Source organism: Lissotriton helveticus, chromosome 2_1 (assembly GCF_964261635.1).
Source record: "Lissotriton helveticus chromosome 2_1, aLisHel1.1, whole genome shotgun sequence".
NCBI lineage: Eukaryota > Metazoa > Chordata > Amphibia > Caudata > Salamandridae > Lissotriton > Lissotriton helveticus.
This window is the reverse complement of record NC_136059.1, coordinates 2104289543-2104313958: the sequence shown is the minus strand read 5'-3', so window position 1 is coordinate 2104313958 and position 24416 is coordinate 2104289543.

Here is a 24416-nt window from a genome sequence, read left to right as displayed (position 1 = left end):
ATAGTAACTTCTCTTCCATTCGTATTCTGTAACAACACAGAACTCAACTCTACTGAGCTTTCACCAGTGTTGATAACAGTGGTATTGTTTGTGTCAAATGGTTAAGTGCTGTTGCAGATGCAATGTACTTTTTGAGTTCATTGAACGGACCCAAGCATTTCCCAAATCGCAAAACCTCTCATTCTTCAATCATGAGTTTTGGCATGTACTTGGTCTTATCTGCAAACAACAGAATGAACCATCAATAATAATCTGCCAGATCCAAAAATGATCTTAACTGGTCTTTGTTTGCTGGAGAAGTAGATTTTTTTATGGCTGAAACCAGTTTAATCTTGACAGAAATTCCATTCTCATCAATCCAATGCCCCAGATACTCCACACCACTCACTCTAATCTTGCAACTCTCCCTCTTGTTTGTCAAACCACCTTTTTAGCAACATTTCTAAAACTGATTTCAAAGTCTGATCGGGTTCCATCATATTTTCTTCAGACACTGTGTGCAATTTTGAAAATAAGTAACTTAGGTACGTCTTCAAATAAATAATGTGTAGCGCGTTGAAACACTGCGGACATCAAAGCCAACCAAAATGGCATTCTCCTGTAACTGTAGGCACCCTCTGATTTAACAAAAGACATAAATGGTCGAGAATCAGATGCAACACTATCAGATGTTATGCCAAAGATAAATCTAACATGGAAAACACCTTAGCCCTCTTAATAGTAGTAAGCATTTCATCAATTTTTGGCAAAGGATGTCTATCCACCCAGATTGCGGCATTCTGATCATGAAAATCCACAAAAAGGCATAAGTCACCATTCCCCCTTCTTGGCTATCACTACATTAGGATGCCTCTATTACTTCACTTATTCCCTCATCACACAAGCTGCTGAATACTTGGCTCCATGATGAGTGGAACACTTTGGGGCTTGTAAGGTTTGGGAGTCACCCCTTCCTTCAATACAATTCTATGCATATACCACAAGTTTGTCATTGAACACTAAAGAATATTCTTCTACAAACGGCATATTCTCCACTCCACACACATTTAATTGTGCCCCCACCACTTGTCCCGGGTGGTTAGGGTCCAACCATATAAATAAATCCCTTTGTTGGGGCCCCTCCTTGACACACAAACCATCTTGGCAAAATATACTTTGAAAGGCACAACTACCTGTTGAAATTCTAGTTGAGCCTCAATAAAACCCAACATTTGTTTGGGTGTATTACCCGAAGCTACCAACTTAACATCAGGTGTCATAAGTACATGATTGGGAAATTTGCTCAAATACTCTTCCCCAAACCTGACTCCAGAATCTGCCATTAATTTCACACTCACTCCATCAATTTTAATGGTACAACATAGAATATCCTCTACAGTACTGCCAACCTATAATATTTGCCCAATTACATCCTGGCTCTCCCCTGACCTCCAAGCAATTCCACACTGTTCACAGAATTTTTTTCCCACTCAACTCACCTGACACACGCTGGCAAAATGACCTTTAACTTTACACCTCCTGCATACTTGTCCAACAGCAGGACATGATTCATTTCTTCCCACATTACCCTTCATCCCTCATTTGTAGCAGTTCATTGCTCTTTTGTCCTCATATTTCAGAAAACCAGTGTCATCTTCTCCCTTTGACTTTTGCACATCCTTTTGAACCACTTCTACTTTATCTTTCAACAATAACGCCTTCAGACTCTCGTTGTTGCTTTCGGCTCTCTTCATCATATCCATGGCCATTTGTGAAGTTAACCCTTCCATGCTACATCACCTTTCTTGTACTTTTTTGTGATTGGCTTTCTACACCAATTGATCCTTTAACATTTCATCAAGGAAACTCTTGTGATTGCAAGTGGCCACAAGTGATTTCAGTCCAGCGATGTAACTCTAAACTGATTCACCTGGACATTGGCTTCTCTTAAGGATATTGGACCTTTTCACCACTTCAATTTCCCTTTTCCAAAATTCATATTCAGTTTCCACAACGCTGACTCATATTCATCCACCTCCTCACTGAAGATATTTTAATACTCTCCTTCCTTCAACTCCCAGACAATACTTGAGCATGGCTAACTTCCTAGATGCTGTAAAAATATTGCCCACCACGGCTTGGACATGAGCTTCAAATCAGTTTCTCCAGTCTTCCCAGAATACAACAGGTTCTCCTGGGATATGTAAAAAAAAAATCCTTCCATGATGATGGTGCAAAGCTATAGAGCAGTGCAACAATAAAGAATAAACGAGCCAAATGACACAAGAGAGTGCAGCCCTCAAACAAAATCCCCCAAAAACATCAGCACATGGGTTTTTCACCTGTTCTCACTGCGACAAGTAAAGTCTGAAGAAAAATATCCCTGGAAACAGTCTTCACTGTATGATTACTGCACCTTGTTTCCAGGCAAATATGCAGTCACGTGCTCGCAGACAACGCATGTCCGCATACCGCGAGCGTGTTCACACAACTGAGTGTGTACCTGCATAATTGCCTGTGGCTCGAGAGGAGACAGACACGTGTGGAAGCTAATAATGGCAAGTGAGGGACACCAGCAAATCCGCACCCATTGGCAAGAACACTATGGTCACACGTACCAGCAAAGTCACACCCAGCAGCAAGTACACTTGTGACCAAACAGCCTTGGCTTCCGATGGAGGCTGAGGTGTGGAGTTACCGGTCAAGCTCTCACTGGTCAGACTCTCACCGGCAGAATAAACATCTTGGCAGAAATCACCAGCATTGCATTCAGCAAAGTTTTTCAGCGGCTCTCCTCCTGAACACAAGGGTACTTTCCTTGTCACCAGTGAAAAGAAGTCGCTGGGGATACCTTAGATAAGGTAAGAGGTTTATTCAGTTGATGCAAATCATAAAGATAAACTTTGGACAAGTTTCCATCTTTTTGGGGACAATGAAGTACCCTAAGAAAAATTCCACGTTTTTCCTTTCACTTATACCACCTTGATTGCTCCAAAAAGAGAATATTTTTAGTATTCCTGTACAAGCTCTGGAGAGGGCTTCTGCAATTCCAGGAGACAAGAAGCAGCAACTGGAGGAAGATTCAGGATTCAGGTGTTGACATGCACTTGTAAAGAGGAGTTGCTAGCACAAAGCTAGGAACTGTCACTGGCTATAACCAGAGTTTTCTAGGAGAAAATACACCTTCCATCATCAGTATGGTGCAGGTAGGCTGGGATCCAATGAGGTGTAGAGCAACCAAATGGTTAATGTTGTGCCTGCTCGAATTGAGACTGGTTCTACAGTAATACCTCCAAGTGTTACTGTGTCAATAGAAACTATCAGCACCCATTACTAGGGTTATAACAGCACAGCCATTAGAGATTCGCATGACAGCTGCTCTTATTAATATTCTTCCGGATGCAGTTAATTCACAGAACTGTCCAGGGAGCACCTTTGACAGAGTTTCACCGACATCGCAAAATTTGCAAATAGTTGCTTAGACACCACCACAAAATGATTCAGTCATTGAGAGAAGGGAGAATGATTGTATTTACGACACTAATAACACAGGGTGAGACTAATCTTTTTGAAGATGGGATTTCCCCCCATGGTTTTGAAGAAATTGCAGAGAATACAAAGACAGAAAATCATGTTCCCACTACACAAGAGACAAAGAAGGAAAGACCACTAAATGTCCTGGGCTTAAAAGTAGAACTAGAAAAAATAATTAGAGGATGTTTAGGTCTTGAGCATGTGAATCAGTAGCAAGAAGAAGAGCTCATATTTTGAACAAAGAAATTACAAGACATGCAGCAGTTGCTCACAATAATCTAACTGGTTTTGCCCAAAAATATGAAGTCGATCTTTCAAAAAGCTTTCCATTGCTGAAAAGTGTCAGGGTACAATTGGATGATGATGCTATGGAGACAATGCGTTCTTCGGGAACATGATTACACAAAACTGAACAGTAAATTAAGTGATTTTGAAAAGTTAGAAAGCGAATGGGTAAGGAAGCATGAGAAGAAAAAGTAACAATCGGAGATAGTTAATAAGAATAATAAAACAGATGAATAAAGATCTTCGGTTTATCCATTGAGAGAAATTCCAGGTGAAGGGTATGTTCATGTGCCTTAGAGCAGAGGTGATCTTACAGCATTTACGAATAATTTCCAAAATTGGTACACACAAGTTGACAGATTTGTCAAAATTTCAAAAGTGCTGTGGATTAATTTTAATAAATTAATTGATATGATTTGTGGGCCGAGTGTAAAGTTGCTGTGCAATGGAGGTGTGCATAATGAATGAGAGATGCCCACACTAATGCTCTTTCTTCTATGGTTATGGAAAAATATGATGTAGTGATTACATTTCCGAATATCCCGAACAGAGTGATATGGGATTTCTTGTGTCCTAGTTTGTTCTTGGGTTAAGACCAGAGATCAGTATCCACATACAACAAAGTGTGATTTTCTGGAAGACAAAATAATTAGATGAGATCCTGAGGTATGCAAAATACTATAATGGCGAACAAGAGATGAAACAGGAAAAGCTTAAGGATAAATTCATGTTAGCCCAGACGAGGTTTACTCAGAAAGGTTTTCAGAATCAGTCATTTGCAGGAAATGCTGTTGACATGGAAGGTGTTGGTTTACAAGCTGGAGTACAAGGCGCTCAAGGAGGATTTGGTGTTTCACATGGTAGAGATAGAGGTGTTACAATTGATCCGAATTCTGGAATAGATATTTTGACTTTGAAGAAAGCTACCCTTTGTCACCTTTGTAACAAGACTGGGCACCGGAGGAGAGAGTGTAAACTGAATCCAGAAAGAATGAGCCAACATAATCGAATGCAAGGAGGAAATCAAATCCAGATGGAGACTGTGCCAGTTCAGCAAATGCAAGTACCAATGTAGAAAAAGGTTCCAATGATGAAGGTTCCACTAGTCCCAATGGTCCTACAGACTATAAGAAACCCTAGATTTAATATGAATCAAATGCCCAAAGCAAATATAAACCCATTTCAAAATCAGAATCCATTTAAACAGTACCCTATGTTACAAAGTGACAGTTTTGGCTCTGACAATTCCCAATGATAGTGACTGAGGGGGGAGGAAGATTGCATGCTTGGCGTAGTCTTTGAGATAGACAATTTGTAGACGGAGAAGTTAATGGCCACCAAATGTATTTTAAAAAAAAAGAAAAATCTTTATTTTATTTTTATGAACAACAACATATTCAGACATCATATAGCATCCCAATTGGTGCTTCCAAAGTATACATACAGCATAAGCAACGAGCATGCAGTGTTCGAAACAGCAAAAGGAATAAAACATCAAGGGGGCGGGAGAGAAAGCTCCCCCGAAATAACGATTTCATCAGTGCCCATGACACAGAATGTCAGATAACAAAGAAGATGGAGCACCACACAGCACTCAGATGGGAGTGTATCGCTACCCAGACACCGCTGACAGAGCATCCATAACTCCTGGTCTCATGCTACCAGTCTCATCCGCCTCAGGCCCCTGATCATAATAACATAACCAGGGCCCCCACACTGTTCAGAATTTGCAGGGACTTCCCATGCTTTTATAGGTGACTTGCTCTGCAGCCATATACATGTCCATACCTGCCTTCCATTAGAGCAGCGCGGAAACATTTTGTTCTTTCCTGTATTTGGCACAACTCTTTTCGCCACAATCAAACCCTAATTACAGAAAAGGTGTTGAGCCCCCGGGACATCCACTTCCGTTGGTATCCCCAGAAGACCATACTTCGAGTCAATTAGATCATCCACCTCCAGGATAGCCTGGATTTCCCGGACAACCTTGTCCCAATAAGTTTGAATGGTGGGGCATCACCAAAGTGTGTGCAGAAAATTGCCTCTAATCCCCATACATCATAAACAATTCAGGGAGGCCGCATATCCCATCTTATGCAACCTGGTGCTCGGCCATAATATACCCAGTGACGTACCTTAAACTGTTTTAGCTGAAGCCTTGACTTTATTGCAACTTCTAGTGGATGCATCACGTCTTCCACCTAGTCTGTATCATCAATCTTCCCAATGTCTGTCACCCCTCTTTTTCGCAGTTTGCCTAGCGTGTCTGGGATATTATTGTTGATGGTTTTGTAGGTGTACAAGATACCCTTGCTCCCAAGCTCCCCCATTAGTAACCAGCCCTCAAGCGAGGTGTATTCAGGTATGTCAACAGTGTCCAAACCTTTATTTAAATACTGCACGTTACATAAACTATTCTGTGTCCCTGTCACATAACTATCTTTTGTTGCTCCACCTGGCATTAATTACCTTATATGCCCACTTGATATAGGCATATTGATGAACACCATCTCAAATGAAATTGTTGTTTTTTACTTTGGATCGCACTGGCCCGTTAGGAACCATTGTTTTCCCAAAACATCAAAGAGGTAAAGGGCATCAAGTCCCCATCTTCCAGAACATCACCTATTTTGGAGATACCAATCAAGTCCCAGGGTTCAAACCCTAGACACCCAGCCCATAGCTTAGGTGGCCCTTCTCCAAACTCCGAACGTCACCTGCTTTGAAGGCAGGAGCCTGCCCAAACCGGCCCGTCATATATATAGTGTACAGGGGAGTACGGCAGTAGCCGGGCCCTGAGGGCAAGCCTAGAACTAGCTGTGACTCATACCGCCCAATTTCCCTCTTGAACTTAGAAGCTAAGGCGCATGCTACAATCCTGGTGACTACTCTGTTAAAAGTTATTGTTCTGCTGTTAAATGGAGACCAATCAGGCTTCATGCTAGGTAGATCCACCAGGCTTAACTTACGAAGACTGCACAACTGACTGGTAGAGGTTCAAGACGCCCCATGTCTTTCTTTCCTTCGATGCAGAGAAAGCATTTGATGCTACACATTAACCCTACTTACAGAAAACACTGGTAAAATTCAGCGTTAGCCTTAAGTATAGGCAGTGGGTAGCATTATTATACCAAGCCCCGGTGAGTGAATGATATCCTCTCCATGGTTTTCCCGATTGCACGGGGACATGACAGGGATGCTGTTTGTCCCCTCTTCTGTTTCTGGTGCACATTATTAAAAGCAGTCTGTTTGGAGATGTGAGTATAATATATGATTGGAAGCACACCAGATGATATGTTTCCAAGTGCCTAAAATGATATAGGAATACAAAGGGGCATGTTTATGAGGAAAGTGGCACAGTGAGGCTTTAGCCTTCCTGGCTTAATGCCTCCCTCTGCCACTTCAGAAACGCAGGGCTGCACCATATTTACAAGAACATGGCACCAACACAGACACCCTTGCACCATAGTGCAAGTGTGTCTGCACGCAGGGGAAAATAGTTTATGTGCAGGAAGGTCCCCCTTCCTGCACATAAACAATCTTTAAATGCCATTTTGTAACTTCTTTGTCTGCTGCTTAATGCAGCGCACACAGAAGTTGCAAAATGGCATTTAAAAAAATTCTTGTTTATGTGCAGGAAGGGGGACCTTCCTGTACATAAACAATCATTGGCCTTTTGCTATTTTCATGAGTGCTGCACAACGCAGCACACATGAACACAGCAAAACCGAGGAGAAATAAAACATTTCTCCGCGTTGTGCCAGGGTAAGACTAGGTTTTCCCTGGTCTTAATTCTGGTGCTGCCTCCAATTTACGCCTCCCTTGTAAATAGGGGGCAGCTTCAGAATCAAAGGGTGTTGCGATGGAATGCCCGCAGCAACACCCATTGCCCTCCCCTTTCACGCTAAGCATAGCGTGAAAGGGGACCTTATTTACAAGGCTGCATTAAGCCATTTTGAGTGGCTTAACGTTGCCTTGTAAATAAGGCGAAGTGCCTATCGCCACAAGAATATTGTAAAAATTGACATTCCCGTGGGGATAGGGGCTTATAAATATGTCCCAAAGTGCATAGAAATTATGGAGCTATTCAATTAAGTAGAATACTGAGGGATGGAAAATACTCTGTTGAGAGGTGCCCCATCCAGGCTTGGTTTACTAGAGGCGAGCAGGTAAGAAGTTTTCTGTATGCCCATGTTTTATAAACTTTACAAGACAGCAAAAGCTTGGGATTTTCTAAATATTTATTGTTCAGGATACAAGTCACTGTGAGTTAAGGAGTTAAGGCATACAAATTATCCTAAATTCATAGGTTTCCAACTGCTTCCGGTAGTAGAATACAAAGTACTTTGAAATTAGGAATTTTTCGTTGCCCGTTCCTAGGATACAATGTATAGTGTTGAACTTGTTTTATGTAATGCTTGGTTGTAAATTTTGCTTGGTATGTGTCATATCGTCATTGCCTGACCTTTGTTTAAGACAGGACAGGCAAGGCAGGAAGGGGCGTGGGCAGAAAGGGAAGTAGAAGGGAGGAAGTTAGTTCAGGGAGAAACACGCATGAATAAAGACGAGTTAGAACCAGCTCCCGGGTCATGTGATCCTTTGGGGAAGGCGACACTGGCGACGAGGGTGGGATCCCTGCTAAAGCCCCACATACGCCTTGAGACCCCTGCCGTCAGCGAACGGCCGAAACAGCGAGCCCGCAGCCCGTGTCGACGCGGTGTGGAAAGAGCGCGAAAAGCAGAAATGCCCCACACGCCGCATCTGGATGCTGCCCTGGAACAAGACGATCGGCATTCGTGTGAGAACTGCCCGCGTTGCCAGATCGTCGGTTTGACTGCCCCTGAATCAGCAAGCGGTCCAGAATTCGCCCGCCTGAAAAGAAAAAAGAGTGGAGAAAATCGGCGCGAAACCGCGAGGGTGCCGGTGAGCGCACCCAGAGACGGCCAGCCAAGACCAGGAGCGTGAGGGTGAGTCCCGAACGCTGGGAAACCTGCCTGAAAACCGGTGTGAATGTGGTACAGCCAAAAATAGAAGACTTTGAGTGTTACAACTGTAAAATAACAAGGAACCAGGCGTCCCAAACGGCAGCCATCTTAAAGTCAGGCACTGGCCATAGGCACCCATTGGAATTTTGGTGTCGGACATTTTGGAGTCAGGCATCATTACACTTCATATTCAAAGCAGAAGAAATAAATAATACCTGCTAATACTCCATCAAAACCAAATAAACACTGGCTGATTCACTCATTTGTGGCAAACTCAATCGCACAAGTGTTACTGAGTGACCTGACCAAGCAGCGATGTCTGTCCTCAACCAGACAGGCGCCTCAGGAGGAGGAGTGACAGCAGCACCAACCACGCCACCTCCACCGCTTGCTCCGTCCCCCCACGTACTCATGGGGGTACCATATCTGCGGCCACCAGACCCCCTAGAGTTGACGTCCGGCAACAGTATGGGGCCCAAGTGGAAGAGCTGGGCTGAAGACTTCAAAGACTACATGATCGGGTCCCAGGTGCAAGATTCAAAGCAAAAATTGATAGCCCTGCGTAATTTGGTAGGGAAAGACACTGCGCAGATCATCAAAGAACTGCCGAATGCAACTACTGCCTCCTACGACGATGTGAAAGGAGCCCTTGACGGGAGGTTTCTACATAAACGTAACTTTGACTATGAGCGCTACACATTTAACCTAGTCACCCAAGACAAAGATGAACATATGTGTGACTTCATTGTGCGCATCAGGAGGTTGGCTCGGCACTGCGAGTTCGATGCCTTCACTACCGATGATGCATTGCGACTGCGCATAATCGAAGGTTGCCAATCCGAATCACTGCGCCGGCGACTGCTGAAAAAGCATTATTCTCTCGAAGAGATCGAAGAAATGACACGAATCAACGACCAAGCGGAAGATCACGCCAGAAAAATGGAGACCAATAAGACTGAAAAACGGAACAAGCATTTCGAATACAAGCACACAAAGAAAAGAAGCACCGGAAGGACACACACGCGCCAAGCAGGTCGCCACGTTTTGCAACTTCCTGGAGAACACCACTACGGCAGGAGTCGCGACACACCAAGTCCAGCAAAACGGCACCAGCGTGCTACACGTGCGGCCAGGACTACCCCCATTCAGGACAGTGCCCGGCTATTGGTCAGCGCTGCGACAGGGAGAATCACTTCGAAGTCGTCTGTCAGACTCGACGTTCGGGGCAGAGATCATCCACACCTCGATCTATCACGCAACATCATGCTCGTGCAGTGAAAGGAAGAAGTGAACGCTCCTCTAGTTCATCCCGGTCGAGCGTCCAGTCTGCATGCTCGTACCGATCGCGGAGATCAACATCCAGCAAGTCCTCATCACCCACGCCGGTGTCACAAGACAGTGACGAGTACATCTGTATGGTGTCAGACCTGGACTGACTAAAGAAATACCCAAAGTTAGACATTCGAATTGGCAACCATCCGGCCAAGTTTGTCCTGGATTCAGGAGCCTCTTTAAACTACATCTGTGAGCTTGAACACCAAAGCATGAATCCGCGGCCAAAACTAGAACCCGCAGCTGTTCGGATACTCACCTGGCTGTCCAGAAAGCCACTACCATGCCTAGGTCGGTTTAGCACGACTCTATCATACAAAGACCGACAAATCCCAGCTTACATTCACGTTGTTGAAGGCCCAGACCTAGCTGACTGCCTGCTCAACTTACCAACAGCCGAAAGACTGAAGCTCGTGGAACTCCTCTACATGACTGAAGATGCCCCAGACATTGTCGCTAAATTCCCGAACCTCTTCAATAGGTTAGGGAAACTAAATCAATTCAAGGTAAAACTACATATCGATGAGCGTGTGACTCCGGTGGCGCAACACCACAGGAAGGTGCCATTCCACCTACAGCAGGCTGTAGATGATGAACTCCAAGATCTACTAAAGACAGACATCATCGAGCGCACCTCAGGGCCAACCCCATGGGTATCGCCTGTAGTGGTGGTACCTAAGAAGGGACAAAACAACAAAGTGCGTCTGTGTGTGGAGAGATAGCCATGCATTAGCGATATGATCACACATTAGCGATATGATCGCTCGCCTCAATGGAGCCACGTATTCTCGAAACTTGATCTTAATAAGGGATACCACCAGCTGGAACTGCACGAAAAGTCGCGCTACATCACGACTTTCACAACCCATCAAGGACTATTCCGCTACAAACGTTTGAACTTTGGCATCTCTTCGGCCGCCGAAATTTTCCAAGAAGCCATTCGGCGAGTAATCCAAGGGATTCCCAATGCCTTCAACTATAGCGATGATCTACTAGTCTTCGGAAAAGACCAGACCGAGCATGGCACGGCTCTCGACAGGGTGTGCCACGCGCTACTGAACGCCAACTTGACTCTGAATGCAGAGAAATGTGAGTTCCACAGGTCGACCCTGAAGTTCTATGGCCATATCTTCTCCAAAGACGGCATGAAGCCAGACCCGGAAAAAGTGTCTGCCCTCGCGGACACTCCAACTCCACGAGACATCAGTGATCTCCGTTCATTCCTTGGGATGGCAAGCTATTGTGCACGCTACATCCGAGACTTTGCCACCATCAGTCATCCCCTCAGAGAGCTCACCCGTCAAGGTCAACTGTTTGCATGGACGGATTCCTGTGAACACTCCTTCCGCAAAATCAAACATGCTGTCAGCTCTACCATCAACCTAGCTTACTTCGATGCCAAGAAAAGGACCGAAATTACTGTTGACGCCAGCCTGGTGGGCCTCGGTGTCATTCTGGCACAATATCAGGAAGACTGTGAACAACGTCATATTATCGCTTACGCCAGTTGCAGCCTTACCAGCACTGAACAAAGATACTCCCAACCGGAAAAGGAGAGTCTCGCGGTGGTCTGGGCCTGCGAGCATTTCCATCTCTTCGTGTATGGCAAACACTTTACCATCATCACGGACCACCAGGCACTTGTCACGATCTTCGGCAATCTCAACGCCAAGATGCCTCCACGCATTGAACGATGGGGACTACGACTCCAGGACTACGTCTACACTATTGTCCACAAGCCGGGGAAGTCTGAAAATCCGGCAGACTACATGTCTCGACACCCCCAGACGACCACCAGCGAAAAGTGCTCGCTAGCGGAAGAGTATATTCACTTCGTCATCGGCACTGCCGGTCTGCCTACAGTTACCCTAGCGGCAATCCGAGAAGCATGCGCCAAGGATCTGGTCCTACAAGACGTCACGGATCGCATACGCAGCAACTCATGGCGACACGTGAAAGACACACCCCAGAACTCCAGCCAGTGTATTCAAGAACTGATAGCGTTCAAGCACATCCACGAAGAGCTGTCTATCAGTGAAGATGGTTTGATCTTAAGAGGGGGGAGGATTGTGATTCCACAAGGATTACGGCAAGGAGTCATCAACCTTGCTCATGAAGGCCACAGGGGAATAAGTGCTACCAAAAAGGCCCTAAGGGAGCGTGTCTGGTTCCCGACACTTGATCAAATGGTGGAGGCCACGCTCAAGGACTGTGTCTCATGCCAATTGGTGAGCCGTGACGAACCACCAGCCCCGCTACAAATGTCAGAGCTACCAGACGGAGTATGGCAACAGGTCGCCATCGATTTCTTCGGTCCCCTAAAATGAGGCCAGTACATTGTGGTCATCATTGATGAATACTCCCGGTTTCCGTTTGCACACCTAGTATCCTCCACCTAAGTGACTACAGTAATTCCAGTTCTTGACGAAATATTCGCAGCCTGGGGCATTCCACTAAGCGTCAAATCTGACAATGGACCACCGTTCTATGGCCACAAATTCGCAGAATTCGCACAACACCTCAACTTTAAGCACCAAAAGATCACACCCTTATGGCCCCAAGCCAACGGCATGGTGGAACGCTTTATGGGGACCTTGAAGAAAGCGGTTCAACAAGCGGAACTGGCTCCCCGAGACATCCAACAAGCTCTGAATGAAGTGCTAAGAGCGTATCGCACCACACCCCACAACACCACCAACCAATGCCTAGTCACTCTAATGCTAGGAAGAATCCCTCACACCCGTCTACCCACTCTGGACAGTGCCCTCCAACCTCAAATTGTAAATATTGATCACGACACGCTAGTCAAAATAGACTATGACAAAAAACTACAAATGAAGACCTATGCTGATCGGCGCAGACGCGCAAAACACTCTGACATCCAAGAAGGAGATTGGGTGATGGTGCGGCGTGACCGAAGAACAAAAGCGGACAGCCGTTATCTCACTCACCCTCTGAAAGTTAGTAGTCGAAAAGGAACCATGCTCACAGCGGAAGCTGATCACAAGCGGATAACCCGAAATGTCTCACACTTCAAAAAATGCAACTCCCACAAATGAAATGAAAGTCATCACTGTGAGCTCGTCACTGACTCGGAAAGCCAAAGTGCAAACAGTGATCGAAGTCACCCCAGCCCAGCAAGGCAGGATGACCACATGAGTCATCGAGCCAGAACACCGGAACGACTCAGCCGCCCCAGACGACAGACAAGACGACCGACGCGCCTCATTGAAGAAATCTGAGAGACAGTAAGACTTTGTACAAAAGGGGGAGGTGTCATATCGTCATTGCCTGACCTTTGTTTAAGACAGGACAGGCAAGGCAGGAAGGGACGTGGGCAGAAAGGGAAGTAGAAGGGAGGAAGTTAGTTCAGGGAGAAACACGCATAAATAAAGAAGAGTTAGAACCAGCTCCTGTGATCCTTTGGGGAAGGCGACAGTATGGAGTGGCATGTTTCATTTGGTGTTACATTGTCTTCTTGGCAGGTGGACTGTGGGTAAGATGTGTTGCATGTCGTGTTTTAACTTTTGATTGGGACGTACAGGCTATCTACTACATAGATTTTAATTGCTGAGTTAAAAAAAAGATTTATGAAAGTGTGGTGTGCTTTGCTATATCTATATTTGAGTTGCATGTTTCAGTTGTATTGACTTGTTGATTTAAGGACGGAAGTGTGTTGGGAATGTTGTTCCCTGTCCTGTGCATGTCTTAGTGCTTGCTGAATGTCCTTCATCCTCCCTACCCTTGCATGTACGAGCTAACACTGTTGTATGTGTCTAGAAGTTCAGATACTAACAGATGAGTCAGTTGGTCATTGGTAGAGATCAAGCAAAACCATTGCTCCTGAAAGAAGTTAATACCTTGAATAATTAAGAATCTGCTTTGTGCCTGTCAGTGTCAAGATCATATCCACTGTGAATAACTCACTTTGTTACAGTTCCTTAATGTAATAAGTGGATGGGATGAACTATTATTGTTGTCTTTCCAGAACCACATTTGTAGCCAGCCTGTCCTTTCTTAAAATGTACTGCTGAGCACATTTTTATAGATTACCACTGTGAGAGTTGCCATCTTTGAACAATAAATTAACATAAAGTTCCGAATGGACTGAGCAGAATTAGAAGTTCAGTTAAAAAGACCAACAGGTGAAGAGGTCTTGCCTATAACCTCTCTGTGAAGACTGGCAGCGAAGGGTTGTCCAGGTGTGTAGCCGTGAGTAGTCCAATCTGATCAGTGCTTCAGCAACGTGGTTATGAAGATCTGCAGCTTTTTTTTTCAATGATAATCTGCCTTAATATTTAAGTTTAAATATCAACATGCATTCATATTGACTCAACTCCTCTACCACTACAATGCCAGTCGCTACAGTGCTTGCAATCACAACGCTCTTGTGTACTGTGTTGCTTGTTGTGTTGCTGTGCTGCTTGAATCCGACTGGACCCAAATGGTTCAGACTGAGAACCTGCCAGACTCCGAACTCTGCAACGCGCCATCTCGTAAGCCTGCCTGTACATCCGTCTGACATTTGCCTGATATTTGCTGCCTTGGCGTTTTGCGGCCATTAACACCTGGATAAGGACTCTAGCATGCCAACTGCGGCTAGCAGGAATTAACTGCAGTATAGCTGTTGGAGTGAACAAACCTATTTGCAATCTTCAAGTCCCCCCTCCACAGACCGCTACCACATCCTGCCCCCATGGGGAGATAGGGGAGTTAGGGTGTACAGCATGGTGGTAATTCAGTGTTGGGGGCTGGGAGAGTGCAGGAAAAACTTCAAGGAGTCACTGGCAGGCGCATCGGATAAAAAGAGGGGGCGTCAGAAACTAATTTTGCAGAGAACGAAGCACTTGTGCTGGTGGAGGCAGCGGTAGCATCAAGGCAGATGGAGTAGGCCTTTTTAGGTCGAGCCTGAGCAGCGCATGTGTTGTTCTGCGAGGCATGCTGTATTCGAATATGGACTAGAAGCTCCGCCGACTCTCCGCCCATATTTTTCATTGGCTTGTGTCATTGTCCTTTGTAAATGCTGGCTTCTGATTTGTAAATAGGCTTGTCTTCATTTCTAACCTCCCATGAGGACTGACCCTTTTACTTCTGTATTTACACGGTATGTCTTATTTAGTCGGTAAGCACTATTTTCCTTAATGAGTTTTTCCTACTGCAGGCACGAAATGCTTTCCTGCAACATTCAGCGCGCCATGCGGCCTTTCACTCTCCAAGCAGCCCGCGACAATGGCTGGCGTTTCTTTGAAATTAAATAAGTCTCGCATTTACGTGTTAATTATCAGAACAGATAAATAAGGCATTATCATTTACACTTCTAATAGCTTAAACTCTCGCGAATGCAAGACCTATTGCATTGCAAATGCTTGTTGCATTTGTAGTCCTATTTGTGTAAAACCTGATGGTCTGACTTAAGGTGTAGTTGATTAATTGTCACAGGGACAAATAAAGGCAAAATGCAACAGTGTAAAGTGAAGGCACAAGGAGGTTAGGGCCTAAAGAGGGAGCAGAAAGACACCTCAGTAAAAATGTATCCTCTCGATCAAAGTGAGTCCGTGGAGAGTACTATCATTGGCCCCCATGAAGAAAATAAGTCTCCCAGTATGACAAGGGATGAACACTCGACAGGCACCCCGGCGCACCCTACGGAGAAGCAAGTGTGACGCCCCCGGGACAATCTATAAATGAATTTGTGTGGAAATACTTGAAAAGGAAATCTGTTGTCCGAGACCACTCCATACTGTTGAGAAACACACTAAGCTGTGATCAGAAAGAGGGCAATTGGAATGTAATAAGTGACTCTATTATTCTGGAATCAGCACTGGACTTGGACCTAGCTCTGGGGGATGAAATGGGTAAAAATATAGCGGGGATGTTTTTATCGTAACTAAGGTTATCTTCATCACCCCACCTCTCCCATTTTTTAGTCAACAGCTTCACAGAGGATAGTAGAGCCCTGCATCAAATGGTGAATAGGCCTGGGTAGGAGGGACTTGGGAGTGGGGAGAATAATCTATTGTAAGAGGCAGGAAGAGATACCCCTCGTCTACACTCTACCCCTCCCCTTCAGAAAGAGAGAAAGAAAGAGTGAAGGGTGCAGTATTCAGCATAAGCAAAAGGGGTGAGGTCACTCTAGAACAACTTGGGAGGAGCGGATGCTTAATGTCGGTTACAGCTCCTAGAAGTGAAACTAGTGGAGAAGGACATAAAAGAAGGGCTAGCCTATGGGTATACCTGGAAGCCTAGGGAAGAGACACGGGTAGGAAGCATCAGAGGAAGCTTAAATCTATCTGTATGGCAAAGGCAAATCAATTGCTAATGATATTAGGAGATTTGAATCGTAAACTTGATCCATCCTCCAGTGATAAGATGTATAAGGATTTGTTAGCCACTGCAAGGATGCCTCTGGCTGTTTTCCCTAGATCAGGTGTTACTGTGTGAGATGAAACCCTTGTAAAATTCCTAGGGTCCATAGGGCTCTTTTGTGTTAATGGACGGGTAGATACAGATTGCCCCACAAGCCAGACTTACCAAGTAGGTAATCAGGTCTGTCCTTTTGATTATGTTTGTATAAATGCCTGGCACATTTCTGAGGTAGAGGGGTTGGAAGTATTGCAAATGGAGGGCAGTCATCACTGGCCCTTACAGGTAAACCTTACAGTGGAGCAAGGGGAGCAAAGAGATAGACTTGCACCGCTGCAGGTAGAGTATCTACAATGAATAACTAGCCATATAACAGAGGACAGTTTAAAACTACTTTATGACGTGATGGAAGATTATACGTTACTCAGCATGTCTGATGATCAGAATAATGTTCTAATATGGTATGACCAGGTGGTTTAGCCAGTGGTAAACTGAGGTTAAAACTCAAAGCAGGGCCTGTGATTAAGGAATGTGAACATGATAAGGGAGGCAAGGGAAATGGTTGGTTCAACAAAGAGTGTAGGAGTCTAAAACTAAGGATACAAAAATGTGAAAGATTATTCAGTAAAAGGCACGATAGAGAAACAATGGATAGCCTCCACCTGGCAAAATGTGAGTATAAAAATAAGCTGAGGGAAAGGAAATTGGAGTATGCAAGCAAAAATTGGCAAACTATGGTTGAATTGATTGGTACAAATAACATTAAGACATTTTGGCTGCTGGTGCGTGATGGGAACATGCAAGGAAAAATAAATTGTTTAGTGGGAAAGATGATTTGATCAGCCACCTGACTAATCTATTTGGTAGTAACAATGTAGGTGAGAACCCGAAGAGTACTGTAAAGCTTGATGTGGATATTGAGTCTTTCTTATTCTTTCAGAAAGTAAAAGAAACCATCTAGTCTCGTAAAAATGAACCAAAGTGGCAGGCCCAGACAATCTAACCGCAGTTACAATAAAAAATAATGTGGATTAGTGGGCAAGATTTTTTGTGTCACCTTCCAAAAAGCTTTGGCCTCCAGGTGGTATCCTGAGAGTTAGAAAGGGGAAATAATTAGGCCAATAAATCAGAAGGATGACGCCACACAGCCCAAGAATGATCACCTAATTAGTTTGCTGGATGTGGGGCAAAAAGTATTCTCCAAAGTATTGTTAGGCTTAATGAAGTCTTGGGTAGAGCAAAATAATGTAATCCTGATAAAGCAAGGTGTCTTTAAGAAAGCACTTTCTTTTTTTTTTTTTTTATATATTTTTATTTTCCAAATTATACACACTTTCACTTTATACATTTAACATTTCATGACCTCTATCTGTATACAGTACACAATCAAAATATACTAGACTTTTATCATTGTTATACCAAGACACATCAATATTTTCCCATAAGTTCAGTGGTTGCCTAGTCTTTCTTTCCTCTTATTTACTGGATCCCAGATTCTTAGACCCAAGGTTCTCTTCCTCCTGCCCTTTCGAGCATAGATATTTTTTTCCAAATTAAATACATATAGTAGATTAGCCAGCCAGGTTTGCATTCCCGGAGGGTTTTTATCGAGCCACGCCCTAGCTATGGTTATGCTGTAAAGTGCCATTGCTACAAACAAAAATTCCCGTGGTGCTGCTTCCTCGTCTGCACCAACCCCTAACAGAATCAAAGGAGGAGTGAGCACTATTTGAATTCCCAATGTCCTTTTCAAAAAGACCTCTATGTCCCTCACAAGTGTGTGCAGTTGAGGGCAGGTGGCAAATATGTGGACGCTGTCTGCTTCTAGGGAATTGCATATGGGACACGAAATACCCATAGTACCGCCCCATTTTGCAATCCTGGCTGGCGTACAGTACAATGAGAATATGGTTTTGTAGTGTTGGGATTGTAAAGGGGCTGAACACAGTGCTGTTCGACCTAATTCTAGTGATTCCGGAAACCAAACCTGCTCACCACCCAGTTTCTCCACCCACTTATTACTGTGTTTTTCCAAGTCATCCTTCTTCTCTTTTACCAGACTTGCATAAAAAGATCGTATCGTACAATCCCTAGACAGTTTTATTTTTTCCAGAATCTCATTCCTGCTGAACCCAGCGGCCCCGCTCCTGATCTGAAGATATTTAAAAAAGCCTCTGTTATCCAGACCGTATTTTTTCCTTATATCACTGAACTGCATCATCCCATCCGTATTAATAATATCACCAATTTGAGTAATCCCCCTTGCCGCCCAGTCTGCCATTGTTGTGTCTGAGAATACAGTAGGAGGAAATGACCTATTTTTATACATCCTAACGTATCTATTGTATCTCCCTAATCTTGACTTTTTTTAAAAAGCACTCCAAATGTTTACCGCGGCAGCTATTGTTTTAAACCTTGTTCTTTTGAAGTATCCAAAGTCGATACTATTTAACAAGCAATTTCCCGCTTCTGCCCCGAGGACTGTTGAATACACCTCCGTAGAAAAACTGGCAACTCTTCGGTCGAGGTTCGCACCTCCAAATAACCCCTGCATGTATTGTAAGGAGGCGGCCATATAATACAATCTAAAATCTGGCGCTCCCCATCCACCTTTCTCTCTCGGGTGGGAGATGAACCTATAGGCCCTCCGTGTCTTTCCATGCACCCATATAAATCTATTCATAATCACCTCTAGTGCATTAAACCATCTTGTTTCAAATAATAACGGAATGGATCTAAAAAGAAAAAGAAACTTAGGCAGGATCAGCATCTTAATTACATTAATACATCCCACTATTGTCAAATGTAGGTTATTCAGCCTGTCTAGATCTGTTTTTACTCGTGTCATTAACGGAGTCATATTATTTTCTACTACGTCCTCTAGATTTGCTAAGATCGTGATTCCCAGGTATACTGCGGAGCCAACCACCCTACCATCATTACAGTCTACATACCTATTTTTTACAATCTGTGTTTTTGAGCTATTCAAGCTATATCCCGATACCAGACCGAATTTTTGGGCTTCCAGTTCCACCTCCTTAATGGCCCCTGACGGATTGGGTGTCAAAATGGCCACATCGTCAGCATACGCCAATAATTTTATCGAGCAGCCATTCATCAGCATTGCTGGTATCTCCGGATTTTGTTCTAGTCGACGGAGAAAAGGATCTAGATAAAGCACAAATAACAAGGGAGAGGAGGGACAGCCCTGCCTAGTCCCCTTACTGATCTTAACCCATGCAGAATGCCCTCTGTTAACCCTGATCTTAGCTTTTGGGTCTTTATATAAGGTTTGTGTAGCCTTTATAAATCCCTCCCCTATACCACTCCATCTCATGACAGCCCATAGATAACCCCAGGAGACCCTGTCAAATGCTTTCTCTGCATCTAAAAACAATGCTGCCATAGGGTCTCCCAGGGTACCTGCTGCGTCGAATATTGTGATTACTTGCCTGACATGATGCGTTGTGCCTTTTCCTGGGATAAACCCATGCTGGGAGGGACTAACCAGGCTCTCAATTACCCTTGATAGTCTTTTGGCCAGCATTTTAGAGTAAATTTTTACGTCGGCATTCATTAATGTGATAGGTCGATACGATCCTGGAGCCATTGGTGGTTTACCTTTTTTTTTTGCTATCACTGTAATGTCAGCAGCTCCCCAGGAGTCAGGTATCGAATCCCCCTTCTGAGCCAGTAACATAATATTAAACATATCTGCTGCTAATACCGTTTGGAATACTTTAAAAAATTCCACCGGGATCTGGTCTGGACCCGCTGCCTTTCCCGAGGGTAGGCTACCAAGAGCCATGATCAATTCTTCCATTTGAAATGTGGCTTCTAATCCCTCCTTGTCCTCCATCTCAAGCTCAGGAGGGAGGACATCCCTCAGATACCCCTCTACCTCCTCCATACCCCCAACATTATCAGAGGAGTAAAGATCTATATAAAACTGTCTAAATACTTCTCTCACCTGACCAGCCTCTGTAAAAGAGTTACGCTGTGCATCTACAATCTCCTTGACATCAGATTTTGCTGCCCTCTGCCTACTCCGAACCGCTAAGATATGGCCCACCCTCTCACTAAGTTCGTACGCCTTCTCCCTTTGAGTCAGATATTTCTCCGCTGCTTTTTTGGCCATCCATTCAAGGGCTTCAGCTCTAGTAGCGGTAATCCTAAGCAGTAGCTGGTCTAGCTGGGAATTCTGAGTTATAGCTGCTGCTAAATCTGCTTTCAAATTTAAAAGATTTTGTCGTAGTTCTTCTGCCCTTAATTTCTCCTTCTTTTGATTAGATAACACAAAGCTCAGTGTCTCCCCCCTAACCCCCGCTTTGAATGAATCCCATACAACCCCTGGTGGTGCTGTCCCTCTATTTATATCCCAAAAATCCTTTATCCATATAGCCATATAGTCCCGATATGACTGATCTTGTAGTAGTGCGCGTTCAAAAGTCCAGGAGAGATCTCTCCTTTGGACCTGGCCCAGATTAAGTGTCGCTACCAGTGGACTGTGGTCTGAGATCACTCGGGGGTGTCTTTCAATTTTTGAGCCGGTGATCAAATTATTCAAAATTAAAAAGTAGTCCAGACGAACCAATACCTTGTGGGGAGCTGAATAGAATGTACTACCGTCTAAATGCGGATGCCACTTCATCCAGGAGTCTTCCAGGGAATTGTGTATCGCCATATCTGAGAGTGCTCTATACACCTTCTTTTTCCTCCCTATATAGTGTCCACCAGGTTGAACAAATGAGCTACTGAGATCTTGCAAATTAAAATCTCCGCAGCAGACGATTGGTTCGGGCCACTGTGCTAACTCAACATCCAAGTACTGAAAAACATCTGGGTCATCCTCTGTTGACCCATATATCGTAACCAGCGTGATAGTATCTCCCTTAAAGACCATTTCCAGTATTACCCACCTCCCCCACTGATCTTCCTTCTTCCTTTTCACTATTGCATCCCCACTCCTCCCTAGTACTGCCACTCCTCTAGTCTTAGTCCCTTGCTTGGAGTTCGCTAGTAGTGAGAAACCCAATTTCTCCAAGAGATAACCTTTAACACCCTCTATGTGGGTCTCCTGCAGGTATACCAGATCAAGACGCAATGTTTTAAGAAATGCAGCTACTCTGAGTCTCTTGTTTACTTCGTTGAGTCCACAGACATTTATCGAGGCGATTCTACACGGCATACAGATACACCCCTTATCCTACCAATGAGACTACCAAATTGTTAAGAAAAATCTGCGTCTGCTGATTCCATATGCTCCTTTTCCCGTACTGTATACATTCTAATACATTGCAGTTTTCATTTTGTGTACATTCTAATACAATTTTTTCATAAGTGTGATATGCCCATAAAGAAACCAAACTTAGTGCCCCTTTTTTACCCCCCTTCCTCCCTATGCCTCCCTCCGCCCCCTGCTACCCCCTACCCCCTCCCCCCTCTCCCTTACAGGCAAATAGGTCAGGGGACCTATGTGTGCCCGCCTTGAGTTGTGCCAGTCGCCTCCCTCCCCCACTTCTCCTTTTGATGTGCTGTGTTACCCCATCTTATTCTACCTAAACTGCGTAGAGTACGTTATGTATATACACCTGGGCCCTTCCCCTTTAACCACCTTTCTGCTTCCTCATTTCTTCCAAGAATTGCTGGGCTTTGATCTCTGAAGAGAACATCCAAGCCTTTCCCCTTATAACTACTTTGAGCCAAGCAGGGAAGAGGAGGTATGCTTCCAAGCCTAAAGCCTGAAAAGGAGCAATCATCTGTCTAAGCTTCCATCTCCTCTGTACGGTGACGTGACAGAAATCAGGCCGGGCGAAGAAAGTGATGCCTTCGAATGACCTCCTGCTATCAGGCCTTGCCTTGCCAATTATCTCCTCTCTCAGTAAGAAGTTCCCAATATTAACCAAGATTGCCCTGGGCAGGTTCCCCTGGCCCTCACCTCCTGTACCCCCTGTGCCTCGGGCTTTCCTCATCGTAAAAGGGACTCTATGTGCCCTCTGTACCTCCCTTTCCCACTGCCACTGGGACTCCGGAAAGGCACCCTTTAACAGATTAACAACGAATTGTCTGACGCCTTGCCCTTCTGCCCCTTCTGCCACACCCAAAAGTCTAACATTGTTCCGTCTCTGCCTATTTTCGAAATCCTCCATCTTCCAGCTCATGTCTTCTTCCAGTTTCTCTTGCTCTGTCTTGAATGCCTGCCAGTTTCCCACGTCTACCTCCAATTTGCCTGTGCGCTCTTCTACTTCTGTTACTCTCACCTCCACTTCCTTATACAATTTGTTTATTTTCCTCAGCGAGCCCTGGATCTTTTTTGAGGCCTGCCTTGCTCTACGACTTTCTGTTCTTGCCTCTGCTTGCATCTCCTTCAGGGTGCCAAATAGTACTTCGAAAGAGTTTTGCCGGGGCAGGCTGTCAGGAATAGGGCCCCTACTACTGCCATTATCCTGATAGACCTGGGATGTAGCTGAATAGTCCCATAGTAATCGTCTATCATGATGGGGGGGAGACCCTGAAGTGCGCCTCCTTGATTTTGAAGGCCTTTTCTTTTGCGTGGACTCTTTGCCGGAGGTGCTAGACCCGGAGTCTGTAACCTCCTCATCTACATCTTCTTCCAGACTACCTTCAGATGATATAATTGACTCTGAGTCCTCATTCACTGAAAATAAGCACTCCCCTTCGATTGAGCCCCCATCTAGCTTTTCTGTGAAGTGCTTGTTCTTGTTGCTCCTCCCCTGCACACTCTTGTCTGCCAGGCTTTCCATGCTGCCCCAAGTATTTATTATTTGGCTTTGGATATTTCTTTTCCCTTCATTCATTTCAGCCTCCACCAACATCAGAGCCGCCAGCATATCGGCGTTCCCAACGGGAGTGCCCGAGCGCCTCTCCATGTCTCTACCTATCGTCATTTTCACCGGCATTAGCGCTATACCTGCTGACTCCGCCGCTCGATTCTCTGTTGACTCTGCTGTTTCTGGACTCTCATTCACTTGCAGCGGTGTGGGGGCTGCTCCTTCCGTCGCCGCCGCGATAGCCTCTGCACTCTCGTCTGCCATCCCTTCCGCCTCTGTGCTCTGAATTGGTTGCCTGGCAACCGGTTTCTCAGCGGCATCGGCTGCTCCCGCAGCGTCCACGCGGACGCTCTTTCCTGATTCCTGCGTCTCCAGTAATTCCTCAGGCTGTCCGGGGGCCATCGTGGAAAAAACCTCAGTCAATGTAGGCTGCCGCATCCCGCTATCTTTGCTTTTGCTCGCATCACCTCCTTTTAGATCCGCCGTATTAGCGTTCCTTGATGTTGTACGGCTGCCAAGCGCATTCTTTGGGAGCGCCGGAGTTTTTCCGCGTACCTCTGCCTTCCTTTTCGCTGGTATAGTAGGCACCTTGCGGATTGCTCCGGGAGCTCCTTTTGTCGCTGGATCCGCCACCTCTCTCGGCTTGTCCTGTCGCGGTGGTCCGGGGGGCATCTCGATCACCAGGTACTCTTCGCCCCTTATCACTCTCAGCAGCCTGTATACACTCGACCTTATCCAGTTCCAAGTCGCACTGTTCACTCGAAACTGTTTCTTGATTCGGCAGTACTCTTTCACTCCACCTTGCCACCATAACTCACAGGCCATCAGGGGAAGCACAGCATCCTATCCTGTTAAGTCCATATTAAGCAGGAGAGGAAAGTGATGCGACTGCTCGGCTCAACTCTTCAGCGGCCATCTTGCCTCCCTTAAGAAAGCACTTTCAATAATATATCACTGCCATAGTTTATGGGCAATGGCAAAAAAAGGCAATCAAGTTGTGAGGCAGATTATTTTCTTTGTTGATTTCTGGGCCGCTGTTGACTTGGTTGATCGTAAATTATTGTGGGATATGCTTACGCTGCTCGGTATCAACAAGGCATTGCTTTCACTTATTCAGGAATTGCACAGCCAGAACTGGGCCCATGTG